Genomic DNA, 11,851 nt, shown 5'->3' with positions numbered 1-11,851 from the left:
CCCCCCCACCCGCCCCAGCTTAGTCTGTCCGCAAAGTTCAAGCCCTTTCTGTTCCTTCATCCTGCCTGGACAGAATGGACAGCAGACAGATCAGGAGAGGAAACCCCAAGTCCTGGCAGGGATGGGCAGCTTCTCCTCGCCCAGCTGCAGCCCAGGCTTCCTCTGGCAGAGCGCCGTTCCTGTTTCCCTCCCCCGCACTGAGTCATCACCCATGCAGAGCGGTGAGAAATCATGGAGCAGGACTGGGCGGGCAGCAGGCACTTGAAATGAGATTTCTCAGAAGCCTCCGTCCAGCTCTGCTCAGGAAAGCGGGGGCTGTGCAGGATGTTCCTCCCCACGCTTGGTTGCTTCAGGATCGGAGGCAGGGAGACCCAGAGGCTGCTGTGCCTCCACCTGAGCCTCTCCTCAGAGACAAACTCTCCAAGGTGTTTCAGGAAGCTCGGTTGACTCAGCCACCAAAGCTGCACAGCAGGGTAACAGGAGACAGTGTCCCCAGAACATGCAGCAAAGGCTGAGCCACACACCCCTGCATGTCCCCAGGGCCCAGAACATCAGAGGCAAACTCTTGAGCCCTGAATCCCTGCTTCTTCCCATTTGGCTCCAGACACCCTCCCTCCAGTCACAACTTCTGGCTCTCAACTTTTTCATTTCTTTTAATTGAAGTCAAATTTACATACACTGAAATGTACCAGTCTTGGGTGTGCCAATAAGTGAATTTGGATAAATGTGTACCTGTGTAATGAACACACTTCTCAGCATATAGAACATTTCCATCATCCCAGAAGGTTTTTCGTGTTCCTTTCTGATTAACCCCTGTAGGCAATCACTGTTCTGATTTCTATCACCATGAATTCGATGTACCTGTTCTTGAACATCTCATAAATGGAACCACACAGCATGTACTTTTGGGGGTCTGGCATCTTTCACTCAACATCTTATCTGTGAAATTCGTCCATGCTGGGCAGGCAGCAGTCGTGACTCCTGTCTTTTACTGAGTGGTATTTCATTGTGTGAATACACCGCAATTATTCCTCCATTGTCCTGTTGAGGGACGTTTGGGTTGTTTCTACTTTTTGGCTATTATGAATAAGACTGCTATGAACATTCTTGAATAACGCTGTGGACATATGTTTTCATTTCCCGTGGATTAATAACTAGGAGAAGAATCGGTGGGTCATGGAAGTGGTATTGCTAACTTTATAGGAAACTAACAGACTGTTCTCTAAAGTGGACATATCATTCTACACTCCCACCAGCAATGTTTGACATTTTGAGCTGCTTTATAGCGTCACAAACATTTGGCTTTTCAGTGCTTTTAATTTTAGAAATGGCGTTTCCCTGTTGACTTTTGAAGTCAAGCACTTCTGCACATGCTTATTGGCCATTGGTATATATTATTCTGTGAAGCATCTATTCAAGTCTTTTGCCTATTTTTATTTATTTATTTTTGGCTGTGTTGGGTCGTTGGGTCTTCGCTGCTGCACGCGGACTTTCTCTGGTTGCGGCGAGTGGGGGCTACTCTTCGATGCGGTGCGCAGGCTTCTCATTGTGGTGGCTTCTCTTGTCGCAGAACATGGGCTCTAGGTACGCGGGCTTCAGTAGTTGTGGCACGTGGGCTCAGTAGTTGTGGCTTATGGACTTAGTTGCTCCACGGCATGTGGGATCTTCCTGGACCAGGACTTGAATCTGTGTCCCCTGCATTGACAGGCGGATTATTAACCACTGCACCACCAGGGAATTCCCTTGCCTACTTTTTAAAAATGTGTTTATTTTTATTTTTGTTAACTATTTTTCCATTTATAAATAGGAGAGAAATATTCTGCAAATCACCCTTTCTTAGAGAGGAATGATTAGAAATCAACTCATTTGTGCTGTTGAGACACGCGTAGGTAGTTCCAAAGTGTTCCTCTTATTCTGTAGCTAAGGTCTCTTGCTAGGGGATTTCCAGCTATTGGGAGATGGAACCTCTCAGGAGATTCTCTTGCAGTGAGGATGGAGGTTATGATGCATCCTTGGTTGGTACTATTACATCTTAAATCTCTGTAGAGAATACTGGATTCCACATTGTCCATGCACTTCTTTCTAGTTCATTGATTAAATATATTAATATTAGGTTAATCAAATTTATAAAAATTGAATCAGTCATATTCTGTTGAGATAACTTAATTAAGCTCTTGGTTTCCTATCAAGCATCCATTTTCCCCTTCTTTCCTAATTCTTACTATGTTCGATATCCACTCCTTCCCCACCCAGCCAACTGCTGGACCCCAAGATCCAGACTGGACCTCAGTGGTCTGAAAGTAATCCTATTCCTGTCTGCATTGATTGCCTTAGGATGAGCACATGAGCCAATTCTGACTGTGAGCTGTGAGGGCGTGTCTGTTGGGGGCTTTGGGGGAAGTTTCCCCTTTCTTAAGAGAAAACTTTTAAGAAGATGAGCTCTCTTTTTTGCCTTGGATGGTGCTTTGTGAGGTGATGCCCGGAGTAACGTGAGATATCTTACTACCAGCCTGAAGAAAATCTGACACTGAGGGCTACGAGCAGAGAGATTTAACAAGTCAGGATTCATGAAACCAACATTCAGTTACTGGATCAATGAATCCTGAAGGCTCCTTCTGCCTCTGGACTCCAAGTTTCACGAGCCAGTAAACTTGCTGATTAAATTAGTGGAGGTTGTACTTCTGTTATCCGCAGCTAAAAGGGTCCTAATACAAGTGCTGGGTATGCATGCTGTTCTTTTAATTGTTTTCATTAAACTATATAACATTTAAAGTCCACAGTCAATGTTTTCAGTATATTCACAAGGTTGTGCAACTATCCCCAATATTTAATTCCAGAACATTTTCATCATCCGAAAGGAAACCTGTACCCATTAGCAGTCATTCCAAACTCGCCTCTCCCCACAGCTCCTGGCAACTATTAATCTGCTTTCGGAATCTGAATTTGCGTATTCTGGCATATATATGTATGTATGTATATATATATATATAAAATCATGCAATAAGTGACATTTTCTATCTGGCTTCTTTTACTTGGCATAATATTTTCAAGGTTCATCCACGTTGAGCATGTGTAAGTACTTCATTCCTTTTTATGACTGAATAATATACTTTTGTATGGATACATCACATTTTGTTTTATCAGTTCATCAGTTGCTGAACATTTGGGTTGTTTCTACTCTTTGGCTTTTTTGAATAATGCTGTTATGAACATTTGTGTAAAGGTTTTCTTGTGAACATACGTTTTCAGGTCTTGGGCATATACCTAGGAGTGAAATCTTTGGGTTTTGTGGTAATTCTGTGTTTAACTTTTGGAGGAATTGCCACTCTGTTTTCTATAGCAGCTGCCCCACTTCCATTCCAACTAGAAATGTATAAGAGTTCCAGGTTCCCCACATCCTTGTCAACACTTGCTGTTGCTGGTTTTTCCTCTTTTATTATAGTCGTCATAATTGATGTGGAATGGTATCTCATTGTGGTTTTGATTTGCATTTCCCAAATGTTGAACATTGTTTCATGTGCTTATTGGTCGTTTTTATATTTTCTTTGGAGAAATGTCTATTCAGTCCTTTGTCCGTTTTTAAACTGGATTATTTGTCTTTTACTGTTGAGTTCTAAGAGTTTTTATGTATTTTGAACATTAGACCCTTTATTAGATATACGATTTGCAAATATTTTGTCCCTTTCTGTGCATTGTCTTTTCACTTCCTTGATGGTGTTCTTTGAAGCACAAAAGGGTTTAATTTTGATAAAGTCCACTTTATTTTTTTCTTTTTTTGCTTGTGCTTTTTGTGTCATATCTAAGAAACTGTTGTCTAATCCAAGGTCACTAAAATTAACACCTATGTTCTCTCTAAGAGTTTTCCAGTTTTAGCTCTTACATGTGTGTCTATGATTCATTTTGCATGTAGATATCCAGTTCTCCTAGTACCTTTTGTTGAAAAGACTTTTCTTTTCCTGTTGAATTGTCTTGGCACCCTGTCAGAAATCAATTGGTCATAAAGACAGAGGTTTATTTTTGGACTGTCAATTCTATTCCAAATGTGTGTCTACCCTTATGCCAGCACCACAGTCTTGATTACTTGATAGGTTTGAATTAAGTTTTGAAGTTAGGCAGTTTGATTCTTCCCAACTTTGTTATTCTTTTTCAAGATTGTTTGGACTATTCTGGGCGTCTCGCATTTCCATATGAATTTTAGGATCAGCTTGTTATTCTTCCAAAAAAAAAAAAGGCAACTATAATTTTGATAGGGAATGCAATGAATCTATAGATAAATTTGGGCAGTATTGCCATCATGAGAGTATTAAGTATTCCAGTCCATGAACACAAATGTCTTTCCATTTATTTACGTCTTTGGTCACTTTCAAAGGTGCTTTGTAATTTTCAATGTAAAAGAAGTCTTTCACCTCTTCTGTTAAATTTATTTCTAAGTATTTTAATCTTTTGGTTGTAAATGGAATTGTTTTCTTAATTTCACTTCTGGCCCATTCATTGCTAGTCCACAGAAATACAGCTGATTTTCAGATACAGATCTTGTGTCCTGCAACCTTCCTGAATTTAATTATTAGCTCTAATAATTCCTTCCTTCTTTCCTTCCTTCCTCTTTCCTTCTGCTTGCTTTTGGTTCAATTGGCTCTTCTTTTTCTAGTTTCTTAAGGTGTAAAGTTAGGTTATTGATTTGAGATCTTTCTCCTTTTTTGTAGGTATTTACAGCTATGATGATTTCTAATTTTATTCCACTGTGGCCAGAGGACATGTTTTATATGATTTTCAATCTTTTAAAAGTGTATAAAGACTTGTTTTAAGGCCTACTATGGTCCAACTTTGTGCTGTTTTTTGAGATTCAAAGAAAAAAATATGTTGAAAATAAAAAGATGGGAAAGGCTGTATCATGCAAACCATAATCAAAACAGCTTGAGTGGCTATACTAATATGAGAAAAAAATAGACTTTAAAACCTGTTAGTAGAGACAAAGAAGGACATTTTATAATAATAAAAGGGTCAATGCATCAAGAAGATGTAACGATTATAAACATATATGTACCTAACAAGAGAGTCCTAAAATACATGAAGCAAAAACTGATGGAATTGAAGGAAGAAACGGAAAACTCAATAATGTCAGAGACTTCAATACCACGGTTTGAATAACTTGTATTTACCTAATAACAAATGACGTGGAGCATCTTTTCACGTGCTGATTTGACACCAGTCTGGGAGCTTTGAGCTGGCTCTTGCCTCTCCTTGGGGAACTCTTCCTAGGTATCTTCGTAGCTCACTCCATCACTTCCTCAGGGCTTCATTTAGATGGATCTTCTCTGTAAGGCCTCCTCTAGAAACAGTCTAAATTTCAACACCCTTTCCAAATCATTCCTATTTCCTTCCTTTTTTTTTCTTAAATCCCTCTCACCTCTCACAAACGTACGATGCCCTGGCATTGCATTATTCCTCTTGAATTTCTATTATCTCACTAGTCAGCTCTGAAAACAATCCCAGTACAGTGTGTTATTATTACCATCGTCATCACCACCTGCTGTTCAGACCTGGATTATAACCTGGGCATGTGGTGCTGTCATTATCTCCATGTCTGTCTCCTTCATGAGACTGGGTGCTCTTCAAGGGCTGGGTGTGCTCAGGGCTGTCCGAGCTAAGTGCCCCCCAGTGCCCAGGACAGGGTGTGACACAGCCAAGGAAGGACCCTCTGAGTGTTTGCTTCGTGAAGCCAGGAGGCCCTGTTCTGGCACCAGGTAGGGACCATGAATCAGACAGCCAGACCAAAATGAAATTGGGAGGTGAAACCTTTCTGTGAACCTCTGGACTTGACATGGCTGCGCTCAGGGCAGAGAGAGGAAGGCTCTGATGGTTCCCCAGGCTCACTGCTCAGGCCCCAAACAGAGAGGTCAGGACTGCCGGGAAGTGCAGGAGAAAGACACAGGGTCTGGGACCCAAGCAGAGCTGGGTTTGAGTCCAGCACTGACACCATTTATGTGACTTTCGACAAGTCCCTTCATCTCCGTGAGCCTTGTTGCCTCATCTGTAAAGTGAGCACGACAGTACTTACCTCAGAGAGTGGTCGTGTGCATGGGGCACCTCTAAGGCACCTGACACAAACTAGATGCTGAGCGCATGACTATAATAATAGGTAACGCTTACTGAGCGCTTCCTGCGTCCAGGCATTACGCACAGCTCTGTACAAGCACAACCTCACTTAACCGTCACAATGTACTCCGTCAGGGAGTATCATCCCCACTTTACAGATGAGGAACGTAAGGCTTAGGGAAGCAGCGTGATTTTGCCCCAAGTGACCCAGCTAATTAGTTACAGAGCAGACTTGAAACACAAACCTGTCCGGCTCAGAATTTGTGCTCTTAGCTGATGCTACATTGTTCACCTGGGCTCTCCTCACTCTCCCCCTTTCCCCTTTCTCAGGGTTCCCTTCTCCCCTCCTTCCCCTCAAGGAGCAGGAGACAGCATTACGTAGAGGTCAGGAACCTGGGAACTGAAGATAAGCAAGTCTGTGTCCACATCCCAGCCCTGTCATTTATTGGCTGTGTGGCGTCGAGCAGGTCACTGGCACATTTTGAGCCTTAGTTTCTGTGCTGGTTTCCTAGGGCTGCTGTAACGAATTCCCACAAACTCCGTGGCTTAAAACAACATAAATTTGTTATCGCGCAGTCCGTAGCTCAGAAGTCCAGGGGGCTCAGCTGGCTATTCTGCGTAGGGTCTCACAGGCTGGAATAGAGGTGTCGGCCAGCCCAGGCCCTTACCTGGAGGCTCTGGGAAAGAACACGCTTCCAAGTAGAGTCAGCTTGTAGGCAGAATCCAGATCCTGTGACTGTAGGACCGAGGCCCCGTTTCCTTGCCAGTGGTCACCTGGGAGCTAGCCTCTGCTCCTGGGGCCACCCACATTCCTTCTCATGCAGGTCAAGTCTTTCTCATGCTTTGATGAAACCCTCCAGCTTCTCCTGTGGTTCATTTCCTACTCCAACCAGGGAAAGTCTGCTTTTAATGGTTCACGTCATTAGATTGAGTCCACCAGGATAATCTCCCTGTTTTAGGGTCTGTAAATTTAATTACATCTGCAAAGTCCCTTTGCCACGTAACATAACGTATTGTCATATTCATGATGGGATTAGACCGTTGACATCTTTGGATGGGGCTGGGGTGGTGCATTCTGGCGACCAACCGACCCGCAGTTTCCTTTCCTCTGTTCATTCATTTGACAAGTGTTCATTAGCTTTGTAGCAGACACCACTGGTGCCTTCAATACATGCCCACCCCAGCTTCCTGCTGCCGCCACCTGCATCACCCGGTTGGAGGCTTTCTCCAGCTGTCAGAGTAACTTTGCAGAGCCCATAGAGAAGGACAGAAGTGCTGGGGAATTCATACCCACCCAGGAGCAATCCTCAACCTATAGCTGACGGGAGCTGGTGGATAAATACCCCAAGTCCATCACTCTTGAGATGCTGTACTGCACGTGTGTCTTCGCTTGCTCCCAGCAGACTTCATCTCCAGTTGTCCACGGCGGTCCCTTAATTAATAAAGCACACTTTCTGGGCTGCCTTCCTTTCCCCGCCTCATTCCCTACTCCCGGCCTCAGACCTCCCCCAAACTATACTTCTGCTGGTATCCTTGTCTCAGGAAATGCTTCTGGGATAACCAAGACAAGCCCTTGCTATATGACAGGCGCTACTCCAGGCACCATTATTCTCTCTATTTTGCAGATGGGTTAACTGAGGCAGGGAGCAGATATGTAATTTGCCCTCACAGCTAGCATCTAGCAGAGTCAGGATTTGAACCCGGGCAGTCAGGTACAGGGCCCCTGCTGTTATAAACTAGACCATACCGACTTTCTCCTTAGCCATAAATTGGGAGCAATATTCCCTGACTCATAGTGTCACTGTGAAGATTAAATGAGATAGTGCTTGTAAAGATTAAATGAGATAGAGCAATATTCCCTGACTCATAGTGTCACTGTGAAGATTAAATGAGATAGTGCTTGTAAAGATTAAATGAGATAGAGCAATATTCCCTGACTCATAGTGTCACTGTGAAGATTAAATGAGATAGTGCTTGTAAAGATTAAATGAGATAGAGCAATATTCCCTGACTCATAGTGTCACTGTGAAGATTAAATGAGATAGTGCTTGTAAAGATTAAATGAGATAGAGCAATATTCCCTGACTCATAGTGTCACTGTGAAGATTAAATGAGATAGTGCTTAGTTAGCATCCTGAGTCCATCATAGTGAGCTCTCAGTAAACGGCAGCTCCAAACCAACAATAACGATAACAACACGACTGACAGTAAGAAGGATAATTGCTCAACCCCAACTCTGAGGCCTGAGGGAGCCTGGTCACTGCAGGCGGATGCATTACCTGAGAGGGAATGAAGAGCCTGGCTAAGTGCAGAGGAAGGCGGTGGGTGTTGTTACAGCAACTGTTGAGCCTTCTTGTGTCCTCCCAGCCAAGTGGGCAGCGAGCAGGGGAGGAAGACGCTCGTCAAAGGAAGCCAGCAGGAAGCAAACGGGGGCAGACCAAGGGAAGACCCCCTCCCAGCCCCATCCTGGCCCAGCCGCTGTGACTTCCATTCCTTGGGCTGAGACTGGTGGGGGCCAGGTAGGCTGCTTCCCTGCTGGGGCTGGGGGCACAGAGATACTCAGAGGCCAGGCAAAGTGGGAAAGCACAGGAAGCCATAGCCCTCGGGCCCTCAGACCTGAGTAACCAGACAGTAAGCTTTGTGGACCAAGGAATGCAGTCCCTCACCCAGGGCGGAGTGAGGGCTCAGAAGCACTATTCCAAGACCAGAATCTGGCAGCTCCGCATAGGGATGGGTGTGACTCTCGTGGACCCCAACACAAGAGTCTGCTAATGGCTAATGGCGTGAGTTTGGTTTCTTAAGGCGCAAGCAACAGAAACAGACTCAGGCTAACGTAAGGCAGAGGGAATTTGGTGAATTCATATCAGAGGCTCAGAACTTCATGAAGGACCTGCCTGGGACCTGGAGGACCTGCCTGGGACCCATGCAGGATCCAAAGCAATGTCAGAGGGCTGATGCCGGGACCCTGGGAGTGAGACCAGAGCAAGGGCATTCTGGTCAGTACGCCATCCCCGATGAGTAAAATCCAACCACTTTCATCTCTTTGTCCCTCTGTTAGAGTCTCAGATTCCAAAAGGGTGTGACCAGTGGGCTAGTTGATGGGCCATGGGTCAACCCCCTTTAGCTAGGAGTGCGTGACTTCACTCCCATTAGCTGTAGCCAAAACGTAGAGATAAATCCTCGAAAGGAAATTGTCAGGATTGAAGTTGAGCTCCTTTGTGCCTTCCTTTGTAGATTTGACTTGGGAAACATTCAAATATTTTACGCAATTATGAAACAAAATTCAAGTTAAAAAAATCACTAAGTAAAAAATAAAATCTAACAAATAAACCTTTGCAAAAGTTGGTGATATAACTGCATAGAGAGAATTATTTCTTAAAAACAGAGTAATCTGTACATCCCTGGTGGGATATATCCAAAGGGCCCTAAGGACAAAAATAACTGCAAAAAAGAAAAAAAATGTGCTAAGTATCTACCATGTGTCATGTCTGTGTGAGTTGCTATGAAACACTGATGGATAAGGCAGACATCCCTGCCCTCATGGAATTTGTTGTTTTGTGGCCCCCGCTATCCCTATTCCTTTCCAATATCATCCCAGTTTCCTTAAAATTGTTTTACTCTGGAAAATTTTAAACATATACAAAAGTAGACAGGATAGTATAATAAAATCCATGTATCCATCACCTAGCATCACCCATTATCAAGTTTGTTTCATTTTACCCCCACCTCCATTCTTCTCCCTCGTCCTGTATTATTCTGAAGCAAATTCCAGACTTCATATTATTTTCAGAATGCCTTCATAAATATTTCAGTATGTCTCTCTAAAAGACAACGACTCTCTCAAAAAATAAATAACCACAACGTCATTATCACACCTACAACAAATAACTACCCTTTAATAGCATCAAACATTCAGTGTTCAGCTATCCAGTTATTTCATGAACACTATAAAATGTTTTATGTATTGTTTGGAATTGGCTACACATTGTGATTGGTTGATATGTATGTCTCTGAAGACTGTTAATTTATGGATTGTCTCTCCGTTATTTTTCCCACTTACAATGCATTTCTTTAAAGAAAAAAAAAAAAAAAGCTGGGTTGCTTTTTCTGTAGTTTTCCAGAAATCCGGAGTATCTGGATCTTGCTGATTGCGTCAGCATGGTGTGGTCTCACGTATTCCTTTGTCCTCTGCATTTCCTGGAAGCTGAGAGCTGGCTTAGAGCTGTGCTGTCCGGGACGGCTGTCAGCAGCCACTTGTGTCTACTGAAGACTTGAAATGTGGCGCGTCCAGACTGAGACGTGCTGTGTCAAACACACGCCAGATTTCAAAGATTAACCATGAAACAAGCATGGAAACTACTACACGGATCATTTTTCATATTGATTATGTACTGAAATGATAATATTTTGGATAGGTTGGGTTAAATAAGGCATACTATTCAAATTAAGTCCACCTGTTTCTTGTTACTTTTTCAGTGGGCTTCCTAGAAAATTTTAACTTACGTATGTGATAAGTTGATTCGCCTCCACGTGTATTTCACTGGCTAGTGCTGGGCTAGGGGCTCGATCAGATTTCCGTTTAATTTTATGGCAATTTCAGGGCCCTGTGGTGTTCTTCCATCACGAAGCACTTAGTGTCTGCTGGCCTCCCTTTTAGTGATGTTTGCAACCACTGGTGCCCAAAGCCTGGATCCACTAATAGGGGTTGCGAAATTATGATTTTCTTGTTCTATTGTTTCCTCGATGTATTCACTGCCATTCTATGAAGAAAATTCTTAAGTGATTAGTCAGCCCCTCAGAGAGGTTTTCCCCAATGTCCCTGTGTAAGGCGATCCACGGTAGATTCTTTCACTGCGCTGTTGTCTCCTCCATGGCCTTTTCGCCACTTGCCATTATCAGTGTATTAGCTTGCTTGCCTGTTGATTGGCGCGGGCTTCCACTACTGTGTAAGCCTGGGACGGGAGGGCTACTCTGGCTTAGTCAGCCATGAAATCCCAGCGTCCCAGCCTGCGAAGGTGCTGGGGAAGAATTTGGGGAAGGGATGGAGGGATTCAGAAGTGCACAAGACCCCAGACCATAACACAGGAAGCCTGAGCTCTCATCCAGCTCTGCTGTGTGCTGAGAGTCACTCCCACCTCCGGAGGCCGCCACTTCCTCAAGTGGGGTGAGCAGGTGGGCAGTCTGGCCGCCGAAGCATGGCTTCAGCTCTGAGGGGCTCTCCCTCCGCAAGAATAGCCTCCCATCAGCTCATTCTTCTAGAGGCCTCTCTCCCGCTGGGGCTGAGCTGGGGCCAGGTGGCCGATGATTACAGAGACACCCCACAGCTAAGAAATCCAAAAACTAATTAACCTCAGCCCGGCAGACTCAAGGGAAGCCAGTCTGGCCGGCGCACTGATGGCAGGTGGCATTAATACCTAATGGTACATTCTGATTGCTGTCTTTCCCCGAGTCCCTCCTGGTTTCCAAAGCACTTTCAATCAGACAAAGAGCATCCACACGGAGCTTCTGAGCCCCAGCCCCTGGGGGGAAGAGGCCATGAGACAGAAAGCCACCCTACCAGGAGCTAACAAGTAAGTTGGCCAGACGAGATTTAACATTCAGAGAGGAGGGAAGCGCGGAGCACGCTGGGGTGATGGAGCCTGCTGCACCCACCTCCCAAAGCTGTCGGAGAAATTCGGGGATGTGACTTTCTTGGCACTCTGCTGGGTGTGTCTAAATGCTCCCAACAAGCGTTGGTCCCTCACAGCTCTGTAGG

General features: G+C 44.4%; 1 pseudogene; it reads right to left on the bottom strand.

Annotated features, from left to right (window-relative positions):
- The window catches only part of LOC112396447 (store-operated calcium entry-associated regulatory factor-like), a 46,621-nt pseudogene that overhangs the window by 6,892 nt on the left and 27,878 nt on the right, over positions 1-11,851 (bottom strand).

This window comes from Neophocaena asiaeorientalis, unplaced genomic scaffold (assembly GCF_003031525.2).
Source record: "Neophocaena asiaeorientalis asiaeorientalis breed wild unplaced genomic scaffold, Neophocaena_asiaeorientalis_V1.1 scaffold75, whole genome shotgun sequence".
Classification (NCBI taxonomy): Eukaryota; Metazoa; Chordata; class Mammalia; order Artiodactyla; family Phocoenidae; genus Neophocaena; species Neophocaena asiaeorientalis.
The sequence above is the reverse complement of the archived record's forward strand: the minus strand, read 5'-3'. Positions and strand labels throughout refer to the sequence as shown.